This window comes from Rhinolophus ferrumequinum, chromosome 21 (assembly GCF_004115265.2).
Source record: "Rhinolophus ferrumequinum isolate MPI-CBG mRhiFer1 chromosome 21, mRhiFer1_v1.p, whole genome shotgun sequence".
NCBI classification, from domain to species: Eukaryota; Metazoa; Chordata; class Mammalia; order Chiroptera; family Rhinolophidae; genus Rhinolophus; species Rhinolophus ferrumequinum.
This window is the reverse complement of record NC_046304.1, coordinates 16,700,205-16,726,876: the sequence shown is the minus strand read 5'-3', so window position 1 is coordinate 16,726,876 and position 26,672 is coordinate 16,700,205. Positions and strand designations below refer to the sequence as shown.

The 26,672-nt window shown below is 47.2% G+C and overlaps 1 protein-coding gene across 13 annotated transcripts in view; it reads left to right on the top strand.

Moving 5' to 3' along the window:
- The window catches only part of RPH3AL (rabphilin 3A like (without C2 domains)), a 157,038-nt gene that overhangs the window by 25,536 nt on the left and 104,830 nt on the right, over positions 1-26,672 (top strand). For 6 of the 13 annotated variants that reach the window (XR_004421291.1, XM_033090079.1, XM_033090080.1 and 3 more), the window contains exon 1: positions 14,432-14,561. The exons of 3 other annotated variants lie outside the window; for them this stretch is intronic. The gene's annotated coding sequence lies outside the window, so the exon portion shown is untranslated. Of the gene's footprint in view, positions 1-14,431; positions 14,562-15,636; positions 15,675-22,962; positions 23,080-25,469; positions 25,584-26,672 lie in introns of those variants that run through there. 4 more of the 13 variants (XM_033090072.1, XM_033090071.1, XM_033090074.1 and 1 more) reach the window with 4 other exon arrangements.

Here is a 26,672-nt window from a genome sequence, read left to right as displayed (position 1 = left end):
CATATAGATTTATATCCTCAAACAATGGGTTGTATGCTTTTGAACTTTTATAAGTGGAATCACACTTATTCCACATTTTTGCTAGGGGTGTGTGTGTGTGTGTGTGTGTGTGTGTGTGTGTTGACATTCATCCTGATGTTGCATGTAGCTATAGTTCCTTCCTTTTTTACTGCTATGTGTAAAGATACCATATTTATCTATCCCTTTCACTTGTTGATGGGCATTGGGGTTGTTTCTGCTTTTCTTGACTATTACCAACCTCCCTGCGATGTGTAAGTTTCCCCAGGATGTATACTTGGGAACAGAATGTCAGGGTCACAGGCTTCGTGCGTCTTGTAAAGTCTGAGACAGTGTGTATTCCCTCCAGCCCTGGGTCAGAGTGTTGGTGGCTTTACTTCCTCACCAGTACTTAGAATCGTCCTCACTTTGGGGTTTTGCCAATCTGGTGAGTGTGAACTGGTTTCTCACTAGGGGCTTAAATTGGCGTTTCAACGATTACTACTAAGGTTGAACATGTTTGTGTTTCCTCGTTTACACACCTGTACTTTACCTTTTTTTTTTCCCCCTATTAGACTCTTACCGATTCCTATGAGATCATCTCATTTTCACATTCTGGTACTAATCCTTTGTTTATTATGTGTTGCAAATACTCCTCTCAGTTTGTGGCTTGCTTTCTCACTATCTTAATAGCATCTTTTGATGAACAAAACAGCCAAAGCTGAAGTCAGCAAGCTTATCATTAACTGAAGTTCAGAATTCTGTGTGTTTCTTTTCTTTTATGGCAAAATGTGTATGCAATGAAGTGCACAAATTTTGTTTCCCATTCAGTGAGCTCAGATAAATGCCTGTGCAGCCCGAACCCCATTAAGATAGAGAACGTGATCATCACCCCAGAAAGGTCCCTCCTGCCTTTCCCAGGCAATCCCTGCCCTACTCTGCTAGAGTCAATCACTATTCTGATGTTTTCCACCATAGAGCAGTTTTGCCTGTGCTCTCACTTAATATAAATGGAATCACACATGCGTGTACTCTTTTGTCATGGCTTCTTTCACTCTCACGTGACATAATGATTTGAGGTTCTTCCCTGTTGTGTGTGTATCAGTAGCTGCTTCCTTTTTATTGCTGAGTAGTAGTCCTTTGTGGGAATATGTACAATTTGCTTGTTTTTCATTCTTGGCTGTTATAAATGCAGTGGCCATAAGTCTTTTTGTTGATATGTTTTCAATTCTCTTATATATGTTATTTCTCTTCTGTGTTACTTCTCTGAAGAGGGGAATTGCTGGGTCATAGGTGAGGTGTGACTTTTTAAATTGAAGCGTAAGATTCATTCAGCAAACTGCGTGGACCCTTAGTGTACTGCTTGAATAATTTATGCAAAGTGAACACAGCCGGGGGTTGGGGGGGCATCACCCAGCTCAGGGGAGCTGTCCGTTCTGGGATCTGAAAGGAGCAGAGTGAAGCAAGAAGGGAAAGAATATTGGAGCCACTAATATCCATAGTGGCAGCTGATGAGACTTTTGCAGCTACCAGCGTTTCTGTTTTCTTCCACGTAAGAATCTTCAGCCTTCCCATCGATTCTAAACTACCAGATATCCCTCCAGTAAATTCCTTTCTGCTTCTATCAGCCAGACCTGGTTTCTGTTGCTTGCAACTGAGGAATCCAGGTGGATACAGTGCACCCCACCACTGGCACCATAATTTTAGTGGAGTATGTTCCTCTTATTGCTGCAACTCAGGGCAGAAGCTGCCTTTAACCAATCCCCGAGTTTTTACATGACCCCACTAGAACACTTGGATTCCCGGGCCGACAGGGTGAATTCTCACACAGGTAGTCACTTTACATCTAACTTAAAAAGTTTGCAGCAAAGCTACTTCAAACATTTCGGCTTGATGAGGGATTGTTGTTTTTTTGTTTATTTCCCTTTTGGAAAAAATTTTCTCAGTCCCCAGTGAAACATTAATGGAGAACCACTGACTTCATTTAGAAGGTGAAAGGTAGGAGTGCGTATTATTTTCTGGACTTCAATTTTGGAAACCAGGTGTATTTGTCTCGCGCCTCAGTGTAGAGCACAGGGGGTTGGATGAGGGGGTGTTGGGTGCGGGGATCAGAAAACAATGGGTTAGACCCCGAGTTCCTTCCTGCCATCCCTCAGGGACCATTTGCTGAAGAAGTCTCAACATTGAAACTGTTTTTCTCTAAGTGGGGCCTCATTTAAAAGTAAAAAAGAAAATGAATTCTCTTGTTTCTTTTTTAACACCATCAAAGCACATGGATTAGTGACAGGAAAGGACCCCCATTTCAACGGGTCTGAGTTGTCCAGTGCCGGGTCCTTATTAATGTCAGGGTCTGGGAAAGGATTTGATCAAAGGGAAGGTGCCATGGATGAAGTTTGCCCAAAAAAGGTCAGGGATGAATGTGACATTGTAACCCCAGACAGTCAAAATCAGTCCGGGCCGTGTCTCAGAGCAGCCGCCATGCTGCCGTGTTTCCCCCGTTGTCATTGTCGTTCATTGGCCTCGCTTGAGAGCCGGTTCCTGCAGTTATGTTCGCTGCCCGCCAGTTCCAATCCTGCCGGTGGTTCTCCTCCTTTGCAGAAGCCACTGCTTGGGGTCTGATGACCCCGGCCTAGACGTGATGACCTTTCTCCCACTCTCTGGGCTTCAAGATCTTGTACTTTTGTTTTTTAATTGTACTATATTTATTAGTGGGGACGGTGGTTAGTAAAATTACATAGATTTCAAGTGTACATTTCTATAATACATCATCTATATATTGCATTGTGTGTTCACCACCCAGAGTCAGTTCTCCTTCCATCACCATGTATTTCATCCCCTTTAACCTCTTCTACTACCACCACCGCCCCATACCCTCTGATAACCCACTTATCTATTGTCTGTCTATGAGTTTTTGTTTCTTTGTTTTGTTCCTTTGTTGCTTTCAGTTTTATATCCCACATATGAGTGAAGCCATATGGTTCTTGATTTTTTTCTGTTTGACTTATTTTACTTAGCCGGATAATCTCAAGATCCATCTATGTTGTCACAAATGGCACTATTTCATCTTTTCTTATGGCTGAATAATATTCCATTGTGTATATGTACCACGTCTTTTTTATCCAGTCATCTATCGCAGGACACTTTGGATGTTTCCATGTCTTGGCCACCGTGTATAATGCTGCAATGAACACAGGGGTACATATATATTTACAGATAAACATTTTCTGATTTTGGGAGTAGATATCCAGAAGAGGGATTGCTGGGTCATATGGTAATTCTATTTGTAATTTTTTGAGGAACCTCCATATTGTTTTCCATCATGGCTGTACCAATTTATATTCCCCTAGCAGTGTGTGAGGGTTCCTTTATCCCCACAGCCCCTCCAACACTTGTTATTATAAGTATCTGTTGATGATAGCCATTCTAACAGGTATGAGGTAGTATTTCATTGTGTTTTTGATTTGCATTTCCCTGATAGCTAGTGAAGTTGAACATTTTTTCATATTTCAGTTGGCCGTTTGTATCCTTTCTTGGGAGAAGTGTCTGTTCAAGGACCTTACACTTCTGACTTGAGCTAAACAGACGCTGGACATGGTTCTTTACCATGAAGTCTCCCCATCTCAAGAGTGCCGCAGGGCAGGTAACTAATTGCTCTGGGTGTCCTTGGCCAGAGCTGCAGGGGGCTGTAGACATGTTGGGTCTACCAAAGTCATGTTTGCAGGTTGAATGCCATATAAGGACGCCATATGGAAGAGGGCTTCAATTTGTGTAGTTTATGACGGCGATTTTCCAACAAATGGATGCGGAGCATCTGGTAGCATTATCAGTTTATTACAACGATTTTCAAACAAATAGAAGAGAAGCACCTCCATGAAAGGGTGGGTGCCTCTTCTCATTTCCACAAACATGTCTTGTGGGCTGGGATGACCTCAGACTTCCCACAAACCCATTTTCCCATTTGCGTGTCATGTGATGAACTGGGTCATCCTTGACAGAGCGATGGGGATAATTTATTTAGCAAAGGGGGAACTTGGGAGAGAGAAGGCCCTATGTGGAATCTGAATTGCCTTTATAGAATTGAAATTTTGCCTCCGGGCACTATCTGAGGTCAGGACAGCGAGGAAAGGCCAAGGGGGCAGCCAGGATTCAACTGTAGGCTAACCTCGCCTAGTATGGACCTGATGTCCAGAGAGCCGGCTCACACAGCAGCTAGTTAGGGGTTGAAGGTTTACACTCCAGGGTCATTGCCTTAGAGGACATTCATTGTACATCACTTTCAGGGGTTTTGTACATCACTTTCAGGGTTTTGCTGACTGATGTAGAACATGGAGTCTTAGAGTATTAGTTTTGGAATCTGGGACAGACATGGGGGATGGCAGACTGGGAGGAGCTGGAAGTAGGCACACCTGGAAGAGGGTGGCAAGGGTAATATACCGGGAGTGCAGGTTTAGTGGGGGTAGAAAGGTAAGCTGTGACTCTTGGCAGGTGGGAATCCAGGCAGGCTGTCTGCAGAGGACTCACCAGGAGGTAATGGGGTCCTGACAAGCAGGCTAGGCCAGTGATGAGCAGTCTCAGGATGGGAGATCAGATGTGTAAGGGATGAGACTTCACCAGGGAAGCGGGTTGGCCTGTAGCCAGCCCCGCACCAGAGGCCCAGTGCTCGGGGTCTGCAGGATGTGAGTGGGTCCAGCATGAGCAAAGCAGAAGCTGGATTGCTTAGTGGTTAAGGGCTTGGGCTCTGGCTTCAGACTTGCAGGCTCTCATCCTGGCTCCACCATCCCCTCACTCGATGGCCCTGAGAAGTTGCTTTGCTTCTGTGGGCCTCAGTTTTTTCATCTGTAAAATGGAAGTAATAATAGTATCTGACTCACTATCATGAGGATTAAATAATAAGTCTTGGACAAAACATTGAGAACGGCGCTTGCCATGTGGCTGGTGGTTATTACTGTTAGTATTGAGGGCTGCCTAGTAGTGCGGTTCACACTCAGACTCAAGTACGGCTGCTTTGATTTTATATTGACGTCTGTATCCCACGTGCTTCCCTTGTTTCCGCGGGTGCCGGGAAGCTGAGTCACATGTGCTGCTCAGTTTAATCATCAGATTGTTGGTGCCATCTCATCCTTCTGCTTTCTGCTTGGCCTCTGTTCTCTTTCATCCGTAAGTTGTTTGTTTTTTATTGCACGCAGCCCCCAAGCTGCCTCAAGCTCTCCTTGAAATAGGCAGTTATACATTTTGAATGAATAAACGTAACTGTAGGTCATACATCGAATCAGTTGTAGGGGAAGGAGGGATGCTCTGTCTGCCCGCGTCCCTGTCCCTTCCTCGTACCTGAGTCTGGGCCATCGGTTGAGGCAGTAAGAAGGGTCAGCCCCTGGGACAGGTTAGAGTGCACCTCCCTGCCCAGCCCCACAGCGAGAAAAAACTGCAGATTTTTCTGCCTGTGAACATGTACTCTCAGGCTTAGTGGTGGAATTGGTGAGGGTGGGTGGAGGAGGACAAAGATTAATTCTTGTCAAGTTCCTACGGTGCCCCTGGCACTGTGTAGGTACTTAATACACTTGGGCTGCTCCAGGAGGCTGCTGCTAGAGGCAAGTATCCCAGCTGTGGGACTGTGGAATTCTGGGAAGTTTATCCTGTATTCTGGCGGAAGGGTATAGATCTGCCCATAGAATCAACCTGGACCCATTTGTGGGCCGTGTGGAGGACAAGAGTTAAGACCTTCCCCAGGCCTTCTTCCAGTCTTCAGTCTTGCCAGGGCATATGTGTCTATCATCTATTGCCACAATATTGCCGTGTAACAAACCTCCCTCAAACCCACTGGCATGTGGCAATAAGTATTAATTCCTCCCACACATACGAGGTGTGATAGTTAAGTTCACGAACTTGTTGCAACGATGTTGCTAACCTTGTCTGCTATCAGAGGGGTTATTCATTATGAATTTGTACCAACTGGACAGTCAACCAAGTTTAGTATTTAGAAGTGCTGAAAAGGCTGCGTGAAAAAGTTAGACGACCTGAACTTTTCCCCAACAATTCATGGCTCTCGCATCACGACAATGCACCAGCTCATGCGGCACTGTCTGTGAGGGAGTTTTTAGCCAATAAACAAATAACTGTTTTGGAACACCCTCCCTACTCACCTGCTCTGGTCCCCAATGACTTCTTTCTTTACCCAAAGATAATGGAAATATTGAAAGGGAGGCATTTTGATGACATTCAGGACATCAAGGGTAATACGATGGCAGCTCTGATGGCCATTCCAGAAAGAGTTCCAAAATTGCTTTGAAGGGTGGACTAGGCGCTGACATGGGTGCATAGCTTCCCCAGGGGAGTACTTCGAAGGTTCCTGTAGTGATATTCAGCAGTGAGGCCTGTAGCACTTTTGTAGGGTGAGTTCACAATCTTAATTGTCAAGACTTCGTATCTGTGGGTTGGGTGAAGTCTGGCTGACCTAGGCTGCTCTTGGTGGAACTTGGTTGATTTCAAGCTGTGAGTTAGGTTTAGGTTTGGTCCACGTGTCTCATCCCACTTGGGCCAACGGCTACCAAGGCATGTTTGTGTCATGGTGACAGGCAGGAGTGCAGGAGAGCAAGCTCAGTGGCACAATCACATTTTAAGCCTTTGCTCACATCATATCCACTGATATCCCAGTGGCCATAGCGAGCCAAGGGGCAGGGAAGTCCACAGCCCACAGTTCGGCCATGGCAGAGTGTGACTGTCTCGTACTTTTACAGGGAGTGAAGAATTGACACCGGTAATTCGGCCTACTTTAGCATAAGTTTCATTCATTTACTCAGTGAATATTTCTTTGAAAGGCTGCCATGTGCCAGGCGCGGTGCTACCTCTGGGGATAGACCCTATTCTTGCCTCGTGGAACTTACATTCTAGTGATGGGAACACACACTAAACAGCTGCTACTCTCCTTAGTTATTTACTTGTAGTTGTGACCATCGCTACAGAGGAGAAGTACAGAATACTGGGGGGGTTGTACAAAAGGGCCAGAATGAGTCCAGGGAGTAAGACCTGGTTGAGCTCAGAATCGAAGGTTAAGACTTAATTAGGCCACCGAGCCGTAATAAGATTAACAGCTGGTGTTAATTATAAGATTTTAAAAGCAGAGTTAATTGGGTCGAAGAGTTTGGGGAGCAGGGTTGGGGGAGCATTCCCCATGCAGCAGTATCAAAGTACCTGCAGGCCCTTAGGAGAAAGAGTGTGGGGTCTTAAGGGAAATACAGAGGCCCCAGGTGGGCCAGGTGGGGGGTAGGGTGAGGGCAGATTTTGGTTTTAGCACCGGAGCAATAGGAAGCCACTGGAGGGTTTCCAGTGTGAACAGCTCACTGTGCCTATGTGAGGAGGACAGATTGGAGAGGGTCAGGAGTAGATTTGGGGAGGCATCTGCAGCAGCTGAAGTCAGAGGAATGTGCATTTCAAGGAGGTTCTCTTTCAAGGTCACTAGATGGAGCCAGACCTGGGTCCCTGTGGCACAGAAACCTGTGCTGTCCACCGACCACTGTTTGGAATCCCCCCAGGTATTCGTGAATCATCCCAGAGAGTGGCTGAGGTCTCCTTGCATAACAGGAAGGTTGGAGGGAAGTGAACACATGAATCAGGCTGACTAGGACCTGTGGTGTCTACGGCTAGCCTCGTTGCAAACAGCAGAGATGGAAGAAAAACGAGAATTTATTGCTGGGACACTGGAGTAACTCCCAGAAGCCCAGGCCCCTGGAAGGGCCGAATGGAGCACGTGGACCAAAGGGAAACCCAGGCGCCCTCTCTCTGCCTTGTGTTTGCTTCAGTCTCTGTTTCAACTCACCCTCTTCTTTCTGTCACAGAAGACCATCTTGCTGTTTTCTGGGCATTTCTGCATGAGGACAGTGGCCCCTCCATCAGCTTCTGTTTGCATCTCACTATTCCAGAGATCGATTGAGTTGAAGTCTCAACTTCAGTCTCTTAGCCCGTTTCCCAGATTCCCAAGGGAGGGACCTCAACCTACCAGCTCAGCTGGCTGCACCCCTGGAAGAGTCAGCTGGGCCTGAGGGGGCTGGTCACAGTGTAAACGGGGGCTTCTGGGCAGCTATGGTAAGGCCACAGAGAAGGGGCATCAGATAGCATGTCAGGTGAGCTTCTGTCAAAGTCCCTCCCCCACTTCAGATAACTCCCGGCCTGAGATCAGTCTGTCCCTAAGGATAAACTGCACGAGACCTTTATTTTGTCACTTGAACTGGTGTGCGAACACAGCCCTCTGACTGTCTGTCCTCCCTCCCCTTTTTGCCTTCACTTTCAGCCTTTGAGTGGGCAGGGAAGAGTGCAGAATTTAGAATTAGTCTTGTTACCATTGTGAATTCTGGCGGTTTTCCCAGAAAAGAGAGGCTTTGCCCGTGCCTGCTGAAAAACTTGTTGAAAAGGACGCCAGTTATTGTTATTGTCACATTTTCACCTGCTGTTTGAAACTCAGTGGTGCTGGTTTAGGTACCGGGAAACCCTGGTGATTGTGAAATCGATGGGCCTCTGACTGGGGACAGGAGGAGCCGGGAGATGTCTGTGAAGTCCGGTGGGGTGCACGGATGAGAGTCAGCTGCCGGTGACCTCACACCGCCCCCCCATTTCCACCTCTGCTCATTTTCTTTCCACTGGCCTGCACGTAATGCATGCTCTGTGCCCTTTCTCTGTTCAGGGGGTGCTGTGGTCAGGAGATCGCCGGGGAAGGGTGGTGGGCCAGGAGCCCCAGGCCCTCGTGGCAGAGGCAGCCACATCCAGTGCTGAGTATGATGGATCCTGGATGGGGCCATTTCTCTGGCTGTGAGAAGCAGGGAATGGAAGTCCATCAGTCACAGTGCCCTCCGACATCAGGAACGGGGGACAGAGAAGAACACTGCATGCACACGTGGCCTCGGAAGGCTCATTTCTCTGTGAACTCCTGCAGCATTTATAGGAGGCCCTGCGGTGCGGTGTCTTCTTCTTTACAGCTGTGTGCTCGTTGCCTAGGACGTTGTTCCCAATACTGACGATGATACCGGTGGGTGGTGGGCATGTCGCTGGTGCCCCACTGCTGGGTAGCAGTCGTGAACCTCTCTGTTTAATTATGTTTACCACCAAATGCAGTATGTGGGGCAGATTGTTTTATATGCATTGAATAGATGATAAAACCTCAGGTTGCTTCTGTGCGGGGAGGGATGTGTGGATGTAATTTTTTCCCCTTCACAGTCGTGTAGCCGGTCAGAACTGGGACTACAAGCCGGGCTTTTGATCTCTAGTCCCAGACTCTATTCATGACCAAGTGCCACGATATGCTGAATTCTTTCAGGCAAAGGCTATCTTATTTTTCATGGTTTTTCCTGTCATCCATCCATCTCTTCATTAATTCCTCCATCTTGTTCCAAAAGGGAATCAAGATGCCTACAAGAATATATATGTCTTGAATATATAAGAAATAGAAAAATATGTATTTATAATAAAAGGATAATGTGGATACTATATGCCAGAGCTACATGTAGCTATCATATTTATATATATATATATATATATATATATATATATATATATATATATCTGTATATATGTGTATGTAATTGAATAGAAACCCATAAAAATAAAATTAGGAAAAATACAGATCAACTAGAAGGTCAAAACCAGAGAGAGAGAGAGAGTTAGAATACATATTCAGGCCATAGAGCTGTACACAGTTTACTATATTTGAACCACAGATTTAGCTCTGAGTTGATTAGCAATCAAAGCAGGAAAAAAAATACGCACACGGTTCATGTGGCCCATAATGAAAAGGATACCAGACGCTGAGTGCTTTTCCAGGCAATTAGATCTGAAGGAAGTTCCTTGCCTGGGTGGTCATTGCGGGGCCCTGAGTGGCAAAGAAAATATGTGGCACATATGCCTCTGCTCTCTGCTCCCCGCATAGACATCACTAATCAATCACAGCCCTTTCCCCTAGAGGCCGGAGGGAGCCTCCCAGTCCTTCCAGCGCGGGGTTCCAGGCAGCCCTTCCCAGCGATTTGGAATCGGCGTGCAGGATGGAACCCACGTGCTATTCCAGCACTGAGGGGGACGGCTCTAGCCCGGGTCACGAGCAGAGCCACATTAAGTTGTGGCAGGCACCTCCGCAGGGGTGACATAGGTGGACGTGTTCTGTGGACCGTTGGAGGTGTGCTTGCCGTCAAACCCCTCTAAGTGCCCGTTGGAGTGACCTGTCAGGGTGACGAGAGGGGGTTAGTGTGTTTGGAGGGATACAGGAGGCACACTAGGAATTTCTGACTCAGTACCGTCACTCACTCGTTCCCCAGGTATTTCACACACCTATTCAGTGCCTAGAAAATGAGCCTGGCCCAGTCTCCTCACCGCTGTGGTCTGGGTTTAACGTCACTTCCTCAGAGATGCCTCCTCAACGCTTCCCCTGCGTCACAGCTCACAGACCACGTCACCCCGCCCCTTTCCCTCAGAGCCCGCATCACCGCTGGCACTGATACATTTATTTATGTTTATTCAGTGTTTATTCAGTGTTTTTCTCCTCTCCCTCTAAGATGTGAGTCCCCAGGTGGCAGGGACAGCATCTGACTTGTTCATCATTGTATCCCCAGTCCTAGGCCAGCACACAGTAGGTGCTCAATACATGTTTATGGAATGAATGAATGAATGAAAAATTAAAGAGGGCACGAAGATGAAGGATGTGCAGACTTCCCAGTAGAAGATAAAGACGTCACTATAACATAAGGTGGCAAATGCTCACTGCTGATGGGAGGGGACAGATGAGCTAAGGGACGTCGGGGAGGAGAGGCTGGGAGATCAAGGAAGGCTTCGGGGGGGTAGCATGCTTTGATGGGTCTGGAAGGATGAGGAGGAGGGGAGGGACACCTGGATCCCTGAGGGCAGTAAAAGCACAGGCTGAGAGGCAAAGCTGGAGGAGAGAGGAGCCAGAATTACTTTGGGGTGCTCTTGCGGCAGTAGCGGGGAGCAGGGGCCGCTACACCAGGAAAGGTGGGTCTGAGCCAGCTGCTGGAGCTTGGCCCACAGGCTTGATTTGGGCAGCAGAGGGGGAGGCAAGAGATTTGTGAGTGGAGCAGGGATGGGGTGAGAGGGACCTCAGGCAGTCAGGGGCAGGCTGCAGGAAAGCTGAGGAAATCAGGTAGGCCTGAGTTTGGGCCGAGAGTGGAAGAGGCGGTCCCCAGGGAGAACTCACAGTCCTTACTCAATGAACTCAGACTGCTATCCTGTCTCTCCTGTGCCTGTTAATCCTTGGGGACCACCCTGTGGTAGGCTCGGGCCCCAAGACCCCAAACTAGTCCCAGCCGTGCCAGCCACCCCCTCACCCACCATGGCCTGGCCCAGTTCTCCAGAGGGGCTTTATGTAACTAGTTCACCTAAGAACATTGTTGCTAACATATTTCTAATTTTAAAATAGAATGTGTATTGATTTGTAACATTTGTAGCACGTTATCTTGAGCTTCTTTTATTTTCCAGATACAGATTTGTTTTCCTCATTTCCCTCCTCTTGAGCTTTTTGAGGCGTTTTTTTTCAGTCCCTTTATCTAGGGAACTCTTATTTCCTATTTATATTAGTTATCAAATTACTCTATTTCATGTATGAGTCATTCAGTTTATCCCTTTTGGCCTCCTTGTTGCAATCTTACATACGGATTTATTAAGCTATTTGGCACCTACTTTCATGTTCAAACCCATCTGGTAAGGTTTTGACTGGAGAGTGAGGAGATCCAGCCCCTATGGGGCCGTGTTGCTGGTGAGTCCTGGACCACAAGATGTTGCTGAATCCAGAGATGCTAACGGATGCACACACTCCCCACATATTAGTGCCCAAGGTTCTTGAGTCAGCACGTGAGGCTTCCTTGCCATGGGCGTTCTGGTTGCGTAGGCGGGAAGACCCCGGAGTGGTCAGAGGTGCACGACGGAGCCTGGAAGGCAGACCAGGGTCTGGGAGGCCGTGGGACAGCTCAGGCATCCTTGGGGCCATGAACAAGTGGGTGAACTTCTTTAGTGGTCCAGGTGTCTATTGAGGGAGAGACTTACACGTGGTGACGGGAAGAGGAGCCTGCCACACTATCCAAGGGCCGTGGAAGAAACCCACGGAGGAGGGGCTCCCCTGGGCCTATGGCTGCTGCAGGGCAGCCAGCGTTGCCTGGGAGTGAACACTGAGTGCCTCAAAGGAACACAGCCACTGTCCTGGCATCTCCGGACCAGACTGCTGCTGGCACAGACGTCGCAAGAGTCAGTCACGCACGGGAGCAGGAAGCTCACTTCCAGGGCTCATAGTGTTTCTGCTGAGATGTCAGGCTCACTTACGTTGGTATGTGTGGTGCATTTCCACTCCTTCCCATTTCTGGATAGGTGTTTTACTCAGAATCCTTGACTGCAAATGACAAAGACCCAGCTCAAACTAACTTCAGCAAAAAGGGGGCTCCGTGGACCTGGCAACTTGGGAATCAAAATAGCGGCTCAGGTACGGCTGGATCCAGCAATCGGCAGTGCCAGCAGGGTTATGTACCTCTGCCTCTCAGCTCCGCTTGGCTTCATTCTCAGGCTGCTTCCCAGGGGCGGCAAGACGGGCATTGGCCATCCCAACTCAACGTTGTTCTCACAACTTGCTTTCATAAGGAAAGAGTGTATTTTCCATTAACTCTGCTGAGATCCCAGGGAGGACCCTGTACGGCTGGGCCTGGGTCACATACCCAGCCCTGAGCCAGCCACTGTGCCCAGGGGGTGAGGACATTCTAATTGGTTGGCCCCAGTCACATTCACTCTGAGGAAGAGGGAGAAGGGGCCGGTTTCTCCCACCCAGAAGGACCAGGCAAAACTCGCTTGGCCTGGAAGAGGACTCCTGCTCAAAGCGAGCACTGCTGGGCAGACAAATGTCTGTCCGTTACGGAAGAGCGGCAGAGACCCTGGCCTTTGCACATGGGTGCACAGCTGTCGGGAGTCTGGAGGCGGTTGTAAGGGCGCGTCATTCTCCGTTCTGTGGAGTAGGCGCACTCAAGCCTCTCCACATCTCAGGTCTGGCCCATCCTGGATCTCCAAACCGAGACAGCCTTTCTGTGCAGCAAGCTGCTGGGATTGCGTGGAAACCAGCCTCTTGCCACTGTGTTTGTCCCAGGTGTTTGTCCCAGGTCGCCTGGAGTCATTGACATCATTTCTCATGTCTCTTTGGCCTCTGGTCCCTGATCCATCCATCTGCTCTGGTGCCTGCACGTGGCTCCATCCCTACTGAGGTTCGGGTCTTCCTTCTGGATGTTTGACTTGGCTCAAAGCTCTGCTTAATATTGTTGTTACCTGCACTTTGTAACCCGTGGTCCTGCCCGGGAAGGGCAGAGTGGCCAGGCTAGACCTGGCAAAGGATCTCCTCCCTTCCACTGCTTCTCCTGAACTCAGAGCGCACGCTCAGGACCAACGACCGGCTAGTTCCCAGCACACCTGGGTCCGTGGCAGCTGCTTTCCACAAACGCAGACACAAACTTACATCACTTTCTCCTATTTGATACAACCAGTATCACACATCAGTACATCTCAGTACTTTTAGCTGCAGAATCTTTTCTTGAAATGAAATCTTCTCTGAAAGTCCAGTGTATGAAGCAGCCAAGAGCCAAGTTGCTCTGGGTTGGGTTGGAATACACACCACCCCCCCGCCTTGATGTCCCCTTATTCCATGTCAGCAGACCCAAAGAGGTGCATGACACCCCTTGGGCTCCTTGGAACACAGTTTGAGAACCTCTTTGTGATTATGTCCATTTGTCCTTCTCAGTAGCATCTGCTTTTGTTCCCCCTGGGGGATAGTTTGCTGGATGTGGTGTTTTTCTTATCACCACAACATTGTTTTCTGTCAGTAGTTTGTTTGCACTGTGGAAAGGTCAACGTGGAGAGTCCTGTCGTCTTCCTTCTCACTATAAGCAGGTGTCAGGGTGTAAGCATTCCCCCAGGTACGCAGAGGCTCACTTCATAACCCTGTTCTCTTCAAGCTGCATTTGGGAGGTTGCTCTATTTACAGCATTGGTCACCTTACCTGTGCCTCAGTTTACCTTCTTCCTGGGGAGCCACATCCAAATGGGTGGGTGTTCCACCCTCAGCAGCTCAGGCTTCAGGAAGTTATGAGATGCTGATGTCCCATGCATGACTGCTGCTTGGAATGAATAGTTTGGATACCTTTCCATGAAATGTACTCTTTCTAACAAAAAAATCCTTGAAAGTCATAAAAATGACCAGGCTAAAAAAAAATAACACCGAAAAGAATGCAAATGCTCCCAAAGGAGGCCTCTCTCGAACAAGAAATGTCCTGTATTCACTTTTAGAAGGCTGCGTTGTCAGGAGAATTTGTCACTAGCAAATTGGCGTCGGGCTGGCTTTGGCCTGACTTCCTTCCACCAAGGAGAATCCAGGCCTTGGTTTGGCTCCAGCTGGGCCTTCCCTTATTGACTTAAGTCTGGGTGATTCAGGTCTTCATCAGGGTCGCCCCTGACAACGTGTGTGTGGGAGGGAGGGAGAGTGACCTCCTCCTGCCGCCTGGGGCGCCAGCAGACTCAGGCTCTGGAGAGAGCCCTCCTCGGTTCCTGGTAGGTGTTTTGGGGTCTCTGGCTGCGAGGAGACAGGAAGATGACTTTTGTATTTCCTGCAGCCAGGGGCCTAGTTCATACAGGGTTTTCCCAGAACTTTGCTAACTCCTGGGGAAGGGTGTGTGTCCGCACTGGGAGACTGTCGGTTAATGGTTAACTGGGAGGCTTATTTTTTCCGGGTTGCCACAGGTCTTGCTGCTTCAGAGGAAGAGGCAGCAAGGGTGGGAGAAGAACCGGGAGCCGTCCCGGCACCTCCTTGACAGATGCTCCACTCTCTGTGCCATGCTCTCAGACACCCCAGTGGACGGGGATTGATTAGAGGGTGGTGCGAGGGGAGCATGTGTGTTTTGCTAGAAAGTTGGGCAGCAGATGGGTTTACGGCCAGGTGATGAATGGACCATGTTAATACACCTGAACAAATTGGAACCTTCTGTTCCACAAATATTTTTATTGCATGCCATGCTGTGTGTGGGCACTGGAAGAGGGGCTGCAGGCTCTGTGCCCCCCCCAAGTGCTATTGGAGATAAACCAGGGCAAGACAATGATGAATTCCCAGAAAACGGGGAGACAGGGCCAGAAGGAGGCAAAACTAAAGTGCCAAGGCAGCAGTTCTTAGAGTGTGAGAGGATTTGAAGTCCATTGTACAGTCATATTAAGTATGTTGTATACAGACAAGCATTTAAAACATTTTAACGATCATATATTTATTTTCATGTGTATTAGAACAAAACTTTGTTGTCTTCAGTTGCCTTCTGTTTAGGGCAGATAATATGGTTTTCTATTTATGGTAGAGATATAAAGTTTTCCTTTGAAAATAAATTTAAGTAAAAGAGGGAGTTCATTTAAAGGAAAATACTAGGTAAAGAACAGTACAGAGGCCATGTGGAGATGGCAGGTGGTATGGGAATACCTGAGGTTTGGGGGCAGCATGCTAGAGGAATTCAGAAGCGAGGAAAGGAAAGGGCTCAGGGAGGAGCCAGGTGGGAGGGAGGAGCCAGGTGGGAGGGAGGAGCCAGGTGGGAGGGAGGAGCCAGGTGGGAGGGAGGAGCCAGGTGGGAGGGAGGAATAGGATCCAGCTACAGGGAGGTGGGAGCGGTGAATCCATACTTACAGGTCCGGAAATGTGTTTGCAAATCTTGGTATAATCCATTTCGGTTCCAACGTATGAGGGTGGCTTTGGCCTATTTAGTGGAAGGCCATGAATCCCAGGGTTTGGGCTCTGAACTTAATTCAGGGGGCAGTGGGAACCATGGACGGTGCCTGAGGAGGGGAGTGGTACATGGGTGTCGTTGGAAAGGCTCATTTATTGGTTATAGTGGGTATCCAGACTAGAGGCAGGGCGGCTGGTCTGGGGCCTATGGAAAGAGAGGATAAGAAGCCAAACGAGGGCCGTGGCTGAGAACCAGCAGCCCGGCCATCCAGCCTGTCTCCCACTGGCTCTGGCGGGCAGCCTAGAGACACTGGAAAGAGTCAGGTCTGGGGTGGACGAGCCAAGCCTTGGTGTCTCTGGGGAGGCAGTGAGAGCCGGGCAGGGGTGAGGGTCAGAGGTTGTGTATGGAGGTGTGGGAAGGTGGTGCCCATCTCTCCCAGGGAGCCCAGTGGCCTCTTCCTGGTGTCTCCTGGCCGCGTGTGGAATGTTCTGGGGGAAACGGGTGGGGTCAGCTGAAGGAAGCTCCTCCTTGGGCTGGAGCACCGAGTTCCTGCAGGAGGAGGAAGGGCTCGGTTTCCTACCCTGCCGTTTGGCCCAGGCAGCCTGGCCATCCGCCCCTGGCCGAGATTTCATTCATTAGCAGGGCCTGCGGTCATCTGAGTCACAGATTTTTTTTGTTGTTGTTTAACCCTCCCTGTTCTTCCTTCTAGTGAAAAAAAAGTTCACCAAGAGTTCAGAGATGGGCTTGGTTTTTAAAAAAAACAGGTTTTTTTGTTTTGTTGTTTTTCTCCTTTGAGGGCCTACTGTGTGTCAGGCACTATGTTTGCAACTTTTACTCTGTCATCAGAGTTCACCCTGGACAGAACCTGTTGAGGAAGGTATTATTACCTCCACTGTACAAAGGAGGAAACAGCGTGGGGAAATAGAACTGGTCCCCGAACTTTACGGTTGGAATCTGCAGAGCCTTATTCCAAACTCATATACTGGTGTTGTCTCGAGGAGTGAGGCTATAGATAAGATACGTAACATGGGAGAAATAGCTCACTGTCTGTTTTCTCCTATCTGGGTGTGGGGCTGCACCGTGCAGCGTGCTAGGTTGCCTCTGTAAAATGGGGGTACTGACAGCACCCGAAAGCATGGTGGTAGGGATTACATGAGTTATGATACAGGCAAGTTGCTGTGTGTTAGCTGCTGTTACTGCTATTGTTACACAAAAATAGAGTTTGCATAATTCTGAACATTGCTTTTACTGGAAGACACTTGGGAGGGTGTCACTTAGCGTGGGGGAGAAGCATTGTTATCATTTTAAAATAATATGTATGGCGTAGAATGACATCAGAGACATTTTGCCTTTGGGCTGGCTGTTTGTGGCCACTCTTGTGGTCCCTGGATGTCGGGGAGTGTGTGTGTGTGTGTGTGTGTGTGTGTGTGTGTGTGTGTATGTGAAATCTGTGTTCTCTTTCCTCTATCATTAGCCTTACTTAGGTGAAAGCTGGAGAATCGAGATGTACTTTGCTGTTTTCATGGGAACCCAAGAGGCCCCAGGTCTCTGTCTCACCCGCCTTAAGTTGGTGCCTGTGCCCATAATGAGCTGTTCTGAGTTACTTTCCAGCTCTAAAATTCAGAGAGGCCGCCTCTTCCTTTCTGGCAATTCTACCAGGATGTCTCTCTTCCTGGAATGCCTGCCAAGTCCCTACCTTTTCCTTTTAGCCCTCCAGCAGATGCTTCTCCTTTGAAGCCGTCTGGGATTGCGGCAGAGAGAAATCCTGACTGCACCTCACTTTGCTCCCACTCTGCTTTGTCCAGTTCCAGCATTTATTAGAGCCATTGCCTGATTTATTCGGGATTCATCCCGATCGTGTGCAGCCCACACTGGGTATTCGCAGGGAAGGAAGCAGAGGCCGGCCCTCTCCCCAAGGACCTCACAGAGATTAACAAGGAAATACAGAAATAAGTGCACACATGCAAATCGTGATGTGTGCGCTGCAGAAAAAGAACCGGGAGCTAGGGTTTGTTGACTTTTCAGTCTTCTGCCCTGGGCTGTGTCTCCCTGGCACGAATGTTCCCGGGAATAAAGTCATGCTTTTCTCACGTGCAAACAGGGAGGATGAGAGCAAATCATCAATCAACACAAAAACATTGGGGAGGGTAGGTCACATTACACATGTAACAGTAGTGGTATCACAAGATTCTTTCTCACGGATACAGATTAGGGTAGTGGTCTTTTTTCTCTGTAGAAGAAAATAAAAAGAAAAATTTTTTTCCATTGATAGTGTTTGACTTAAAAAAAAAGAAGCAAAACTGTTTTACATAAAAAAACTGAGTGAAAAGCACAGACTTCCTAGATATCCCCTTACCTCTCCCAATTTCCCATTATTAACAGCTAGCATTGATGGGGTACATTTGTTACAATTGATGAGCCAATATTGATACATTATTATTGACTAAAGTCCATAGTTTACATTAGGGGTCACCCCGGTATTGCACATTCTATGGATTTTGACAAATATATAATGCTATGTATCTACTGTTATAGTATCATACAGAGTAATAGATTTACTGCCCTAAAAATCTCCTGCGGTTCACTTACTCATCCTTCCTTCTCTTCTCCCGATCCTCTGATCTTTTCACCGTCTATCGTTTTGCCTTTTCCAGAATGTCCTATAGCTGGAATCATACAGTGTATAGCCTTTCAGATTGACGTCTTTCACTTAGCAATATGCATTTCAGGCTCCTCCACGTCTTTTCACGGTTTGAGAGCTCATTTTTGCGGCTGAATTTTGTTCCATTATATAGATGTACCACAGTGTGTTTATCCATTCAGCCTCCGAAGGACATCTCGGATACTTCCAAGTTTCGGCAATAATGAGTAAAATTGGTATAAACATTAGCGTGCCATTGTGTGGATATGTATTTTCAGTTTGTTGGGTAAATGCCAAGGAGTGTAATTGCTGGATCATAGTCTGAGAGTATGTTTGGTTTTGTAAGCTACTGCATTCCAAAGTGGCTGGACCATTTTGCAATGAATGAGAGTTCCTGTTGCTCCACTTCTTCGCCAGCATTTGCTGTTGTCAGTGTTCTGGATTTTGGCCATTCTAAATACCACCATTCTGATAGGTGGTATTTATTTCATTGTTATATATCAGTTGCTTTTCCTTAATGACATGTAATGTGGAGCATCTTTTCACATGCTTATTTGCTATCTGTATATCTTCTTTGGTGAGATCTGTTCATATCTCTTACCCATTTTTTAACTAGTTGTTTGTTTTCTTATTTTTGAAAAACTAATGTTCCCCCCATTTACAATCTTGTTCATTGTCTTAGACTTACCTGAAAGGATAAGGAGAAAAGATTGTATGTGTATGTGAGGGTGATTGGCCTGGGAAAAGGCCCCAGAACACACAAAGTTATGTTTAGTGTTGAGAAGTTGGGATACCCTTGGGATACCCTTGAGCTTCAGAGCTTGGGCTTGGAGTTCAAATCCTGGGCTTTGGGTAAATCATTCACCTCTCTGAGCCTCGGTTTGCTCACCTATAAAAATAAGGGTGTTAAAACCTGCTGTGAAAAATAAAGCAGATGATTCTATTAAGTGCTTGGCACCAAGTTTAACAAATAGTGATGTTTGATAAATGCTGGTTCTCATAGATAATTAACAGACATACCTTTTTCTTCTCCTATGTGACATTGTGTTTCCCTTGTGTCCTAGTCTTTGAGACTCCAGAGCTCTCTGGAATGCCATTTGTCCTTATAGTGCAAAGTTGGGGTGTGCGTGCATATGGGGAGCGTGCTGTGCCCCAGCAGGCACCCACTTCCCTGTCTCAACCCCTCACCGCCTCCTCTCACTTCCCTTGTTGCAAGACTGGGACTCGTTCTTCTTACCTTTTTTTGATTACTCCTTCCGCAGGCCATGTCCTCTGGGCTGCTGTTTCTTCATGCCTGGCTACAAATATAAACACCCCAGCTGTTCCCCATTCTCACTCCTCTGAGGACAAACCCCAGGCCCGTTTTGAGAGTTCCTGCTGATGGCAGAGGAAAAGTCAGACAGGCAGGAACGTGACAAGGTTGGCAGAATCCTCCCAGCAGTGGCTCTAGACTGGCCAGCTTCTGGCTGCTTTAGACATGGGCCTTGGGGTTAGTTCTTGCTATGGCCTCACCAACAATCCTCTGCCCTGCCCAGAAATGATGCCCATTGAGCATGTCCCACAATACAGAATGAAAGTATCCACAGAAACTATCCACATCCACCATGGGTTGCTTGGAGACAAAGCTGAGACGTGCCTTCTGAGGTTCCTTATAGAGTGGTCAGGCAAGCAACAGGACTAGCCAGACACAGGCAGAGGGCAAATTCTGCAAAGCCACTGCTCCTCCCACCAGGGAAGCAGCAGGTCAGTGGTTATGATCATGGCGGGGAATGGAGATATATTATTCTATTATGAACTGACCTCCTAGGTCATTGAGTCAAACGAACGAGTCCACGTAAAATGCTTAGAGCAGAACGCACACAGTGTTAAATAAGGATGTCAGCTGGTATCGTTATAATCTGCTCAGACCCTTTCACCTAGGGCACCCCGACTCCCACTCTCCTTTCTCCCCACCCCATCCCAAGTCCCACCTCCCCATCCCAACTGCTTCAATTCCCTCAGGTGAGCTTGGGAGCTTGAAGGTGCGTTTTGCAAGAGGGCAGTCCTTAACCCAAAGGAATGGCCTGTGAGTTCAGTTTAGTACAGCAACATTCATTGGTGTCCCCGAGCTGTGCTCTTCTGGGCACCGGGAATTCCAAATCTAATGATGCCGAGGACGATGGTGGTGGTGGTGATGGGATGGCAGTGACAGTGACAGTCATGGTGACGATGGTGATGGTGGTGGTGATGGCAGCCCTGCCCTGAGAGTGCACAGTGTTACAGGTCCTGCCCTTGACGTGTTACCTGTATTACCTGTACCATCTAAATCAGGGTTTTCGAACTTGGCACTTTGAAATTGTCAGCTGGATAATTTTATGCTGTAGGGGCCTGCCCTGTGCATTGTAGGATATTAAGCAGCATCCTGGCCTCGACTTACTGGGTTGTAGCCAGTCGCATCCCCAGCCCCAAATGTCTCCAGACATGTCCACATGTCCCTTGGGGAACAAAATCACCCTGACTCAGAACCACTGATCTCATTTTTTTCTTCCCAGTAGCTCCAGGACGCTGCTAATCCTTTTACAGAAGAGGCAACTGAGGCTTAGAGAAATACAAAGTTGCTTAAGGTCACTGAGCTTACTAATGCACAGAACCAGAGTGTAACCCCCAGATACCTGACTCGTAACCATTGCCCTTTATTACTTGGCAGAAGAAGAGTATTTGTCAGCCCTCGGCAGGGCCACCTGGGGTACATGACAGGGCTGGGGTCTGCGTGGTCAGCCCTGCCATCCATTGCTGAATTCATTTGGAGCTACTAAAAACAGTGGCTGTTGACCGTTTTCTGAGTTGGTTTGAACCGGAAGAGCTGAATGTATTTACATGGAGACTGTCTCCAAGGCCTCGGGCCTGTGACATGACAGGGAAGTCCCACTGCTTCTCCTTCCTTCAGGCAGCCCTGTCGCCTGCAGACACCTGTGGGAGAAGGAACAGGCGTGGGTGTGTTTTTCTGCAAATGGGGCCCTCTAGGCTCCTTGCCTGTTTTCTCCAGCTCAGGCTGTGAGTCTGGATTTACGGGATAAATGCTCAAAATACCCATGCGTAATTTTACTTTTTAAAAAAACCAATAACTTATGAAAAATTTAAAATATACAAAGCAAAGTTGAAAGAACTTTTCAGTAAACACCTACATGGCTAGCACTTAGATTCTGTTATTAACTTTGTACTATTTCTGTTTCCCTTTTCTGGAACCTAGGTCAGCATCTTTTCTGGCTGGTGGGTCCGTGGCTGGTGGGGTAAATTCCCCAAAAGAGAAGAAATTAATAACATAGACAGTGATAATGAGGCATTCACCAGGGTGGTGGGGGAGGTAAGGATCGTGGGTGATCCTACTCACTATTCAAGCAAAACGAGTTAAATCAAGTTACTATGTTTACAGTGGCGTCCAGTAGTTAATCCATATCATTTTAAAGTATAGACATAATACAAGTGCAATAGTTTCAAGCAATACAAGTCATATAGTAAATTGATCGACACAAAGAAGGCCACATTTGTGAAATTCTAAATTATCGTCCTTCCTTTTCCTCTTACGGAGCCCACCTTTGTCTCAGAAATAGGTAAAGACCCTGGCAGACACTCTCACCCCTTCCTCAGTACTCTTGCTCTCTCCACCCCAGGTGCCATGGGTGGGGGAACCCACTGTCACATCTTGAGCCCCACCTTCACGTTTCCCAGGTGGGACTTAGCTGCTGCTTCGGGCAGGGAGAGGATGTTCCCCTGCCAAGCGCCATGCCATCAAACCGCATCACATCGCATCCCCTTTGGTATAAGTGACTCCAAACAATGGACACCTTTAGTACAAAGTTGTGTGTTCTTTTTATTATGAAAAAATTTTAAATTTTTATTATTTTTAAAGATTTTATTAGGGAAGGGGAACAACTTTTATTGGGTAACAGTGTGTACTTCCAGGACTTTTCCAAGTCAAGTTGTTGTCCTTTCAATCTTAGTTGTGGAGGGTGCCATTCAGCTTCAAGTTGTTGTCCTTTCAGTCTTAGTTGTGGAGGGCGCAGCTCAGCTCCAGGTCCAGTTGCCATTGCTAATTGCAGGGGGCATAGCCCACCATCCCCTCGGGAGTCGAACCGGCAACCTTGTGGTTGAGAGGACACGCTCTAACCAACTGAGCCATCCGGGAGCTCAGCAGCAGCTCAGCTCAAGGTGCCGTGTTCAATCTTAGTTGCAGGGGGCGCTGTCCACCATCCCTTGCGGGACTTGAGGAATTGAACCGGCAACCTTGTGGTTGAGAGCCCACTGGCCCATGTGGGAATCGAACCGGCAGCCTTCGGAGCTAGGAGCACAGAGCTCCAACCACCTGAGCCACCGGGCTGGCCCTTAAATTTTTATTTTGAAAGAATTTTAGACTTACATAAATGTTGGCAAAAAGGGTACAGAGCGCTCCTGTATACCCTTCCCCCGCTTGCACTGTTAACATCTTATATAACAATGTAACCGCTGCTCATTTTCTTTCCTTATCTTTCACGACCTTCAAAATTTTTGAAGACCGCTGATCCGTTATTTTATAGAATGCCCCTCAGTGTGGGTTTGTCTGATAGTTTCTCATGATTAGTTTGCAGTTACGCGTTGCTGGCAAGGATCTCACAGGAGTGGTATGTCCTTCTTAGAGCATCATCTGAGGACGTGCACGACGTCCGTATGTCTGGTCACTGGGGATACTAGTCTTCATCACTTGGTTAAGGTAGTGTCTGCCCAGTTTCGCTCCTGTCACGTTACTATTTTTTCCTTTGTAATGAATAAATAAATATCTTGGGAGAGATACTTTGAGACTGTGCAAATATCCCGTTTCTCCTCACACTTTGCCTGCTAATTGTCGTTTCTATCCATGCATCTTGCCTAGGAGAGTTATCACAGTGGTGTTTTAAGGGTGATGCTTCTGTTTTCTTCATTCCGTTTACATTTACTAATTAGAGCTCTTCTGGGAGAGTGCTGCCCCTCTCTCCTATTTATTTATTTATTCAATTATTTATAAAAAGGACTCAGGTATTTTATCTTATTGTGGGTTATCATCCAATACTATTGTGATTTCTTTTGTTGCTCAAATTGTTCAAGCTTTAGACATTGAGAGCTCATTAAAAAAGATTTTGTTGTGCAAGTTTTCAACCATTACAGAAAAGCTGAACAGATAGTACAAAGAAAACCTGTTGGCCCTTCACCCAGATTTAGTAATTCTTAGCATTTAATCATATTTGCTTTTTTTCTCTCTCTCTCTCTCTCTCTCTTTCCCTTACCCCTCCCCTACAGTGTTTTCATAAATGCACCATCTGTTGTTTTCTTTTTATTGAGGTTAATTTGCAGTTAATCTGTCCCTGTCATCAGAGGTTGATGGTAGAATGTAAGTGGCCAGCTCTTTGTCCCGTGGAGACTGTGTACCTGGCTGCCCTACTCAGACCCCGGCTTCATTCTTCACTGTGCCCCATGATTTTTTTAACAGCTTCATTGAGCTATCATTCCCATACCATACAGATCCCCCATTTAAAGTGTACGATTCGGTGGTTTTTAGTTTTTTACAGATGGGTACAACCATCACCACAGCCCGTTTTAGAACATTTTCATCACCACAAAGAGAAACCCCATGTCCTTTAACTGTTATCTGCCCTCCTCCCGGGTAAGTCCTACACAACCACTGATTTACTTTTTGTCTCTCTAGATTTGCCTCTTCTGGACATTTCATATAAATGGAATAATATGCTGTGTGGTCTTTCGTTACTGGCTTCTTTTAGCATAACGTTTTCGAGGTTCTTCCATGTTGTAGCATTAATCAATATTTCATTCCTTTTTATGGCTGAATAATATTCCATTGTATGGTTTTACTATATTTTGTTTATTCATTCTTCAGCTGATGGACATTTGGGTTATTTCCACCTTTTGGTTATTGTGAATAGTGCTGCTATAAACATTTGTGTTATCTATAAATTATATATATATATATATTATATATATATATATAATATATGTATAAAATTTTTTGTTTGAACACCTGTTTTCAGTTCTTTCAGATATATACCCAGGAGCGGAATGGTTGGGTCATATGGTAATTCTATATGTAACTTTTTGAGGAACTGCAAACTGTTTTCCACAGCGGCTGCACCGTTTTACATTCGTACCAGCAATATACAAGGGTTCCAACATCTCCATTTTCTCACCGATGCTTGTTAGTTTCCATTTTTTAAATTATAGCCATCCTAGAGGGTGTGAAGTGGTACCTCACTGTGGTTTCGATTTGCATTTCCCTGATGACTAATGAAGTTGAGCATCTTTTCATGTGCTTTTGGGCATGTGTATATCTTCTTTGGAGGTATGTCTACTCCAGTCCTTTGCCCATTTTTTAATTGAGTTGTAAGAGTTTTATATATATATTCTAGGTTCTAGGCCCTTATCAGATACAGGATTTGCAAATATTTTTCCCCATTCTGTGGGTTGTCTTTTTACCTTCTTGATTGATAGTATCCTTTGGGGCACAAAAGTTTTTAATGTTGATGAAGTCCAGTTTATCTATTTTTTTTTCTGTTGTTGCTTATGCTTTTGGTGTTATATCTAAGAAACCACTGCCAAATCTGAGTTCATGAAGATTTACTCCTATATGCTAAGCATTTTATAGTTTTAGCTCTTACATTTAGGTCTTTAAATTTAGAATTAAATTTTTTGTTTCTTTTTTTTGTTTGTTTTTTGTGGGTTTTTTTAATAACTTTTTTTTTTGTTTCAGGTGCACAAAACAAAGAATTAAATTTTTCACATGGTATAATGTAAGGGTCCAACTTCATTCTTTTGCAGGTAGCTCCCCAGTTGTCCCAGCACCATTTGTTGAAAAGACCTTTTCCCACTGAGTAGTCTTGATAGCTGGTTGAAAATCAGTTGATCATAGATGTTTAGGTTTATTTCTGGACTCTCAATTCTATTCCAGTGCACACATCTTAACATCATCTGGGCACAAGGTTTGTCTTGCTCTCAGGGAGTATTTGGTCCAGTAGGATCGGTCTGACATAAACCACCAGGAACTGGGAAGTGCTGGGAAAAGGTAGAGAGTAAACATGTATGAGGATGTCTAGGAAGGAGTAGTGCTTCAGGCTGGGGCAGTTGGTGTGGAGTAGGAGGTGGCTGAGGGCTGCCTTGGAAGAGGCCTGGACCTGCACGCGGCGGGTGATGCCAAGTGTGTTCCATTTGTCTGGAGACAGATTTGCCAAGGTGAGATCGAGCCTGTGGATGGCCATGAACTCCCAGGTGAGGACGGGGGCCTGATTTGGAAGTGTCTAAGCAGAGCTAGACTTTTAGAGAGCCCATCTGTTGGCAGGATTGGCTGGGTCTGGACGGGGGAGCCTGGAAGCAGGGGAACCACTGAGGCTCCTTTGGGGGACTGAGGTCTGAGGGAGCACCTGGGTCAGGCAGTGGGAAAGGTGGGGAGCAGAGGCTCTTAGAGACCTGTGCCTTCGTGCCTCTCTGCTCTGCGGGCATGGGATGGGACAATAGCAGCAGTTGAGGCAGGAGAGCGGAGGCCTGTACTGCTCACATGGGCCTTGCGCCTCTCATGACAGCCGCAGCCTGCTCTGGGAAACCCATTTTCCTGACTGCCTCCTCTGCAACACCCCCAGGCTGCTCCGGCCTCGGTAGCTCCGAGCCTTCTCAGAGCTCCTGTGTGGCAAGCTCCTGCACATCTCCGTTTCTGTGAATTCCTGGCACACTCTTGAGTGCTAGGAGCGTGGTAGATGTTTGGAGAATATTCCCAGTCTATTGCTTTCATTGGTGCCACATGCTAAAGCCAGGACTCCTTGGGGACAGGGAGGGTAATAAGGCCTGGGCTCAGCCCAGTCAGTTGGGCCAAACTGCGTGCTGAGGGCCAGTTGTGTGGCCTTGAGAGTGGCTTTGCCTCCTAAGCCTCGGGTCTGAGCCCCTTCTTTGGGAGCGAGGATGATCATGCCATTCCCTGGAGGTTACGATGAACTTCAGGTGATCCGCCCGGGGCAAGCACCCGGCAGGTAGGCTGCACCCATCAAGTCGGCTGCTGTCCCTTCCCAATTTGGTAGCTCAAGGTCAGGCTGAGCATGTGCAGAAGTGGTTTTACTTGTGTGCTCCTCCTAAAAGCCTTGAAAACTATTGGCAAAATGCTGGTGGTTCTGCTTGGCCTTTTCTCTGCTTATTTTCTCTGTACCAAGCCACATTCTGGGGTGGTCCCCTCTCTCACTCTCAGGTGACTGCTCCCCCTGCCTCCAGTTGCCTGAGTCCTCGGTGGTCCTCACTGTGGTCATTTGTGACGGTGTCCCCACTTGTGTGAGGTCT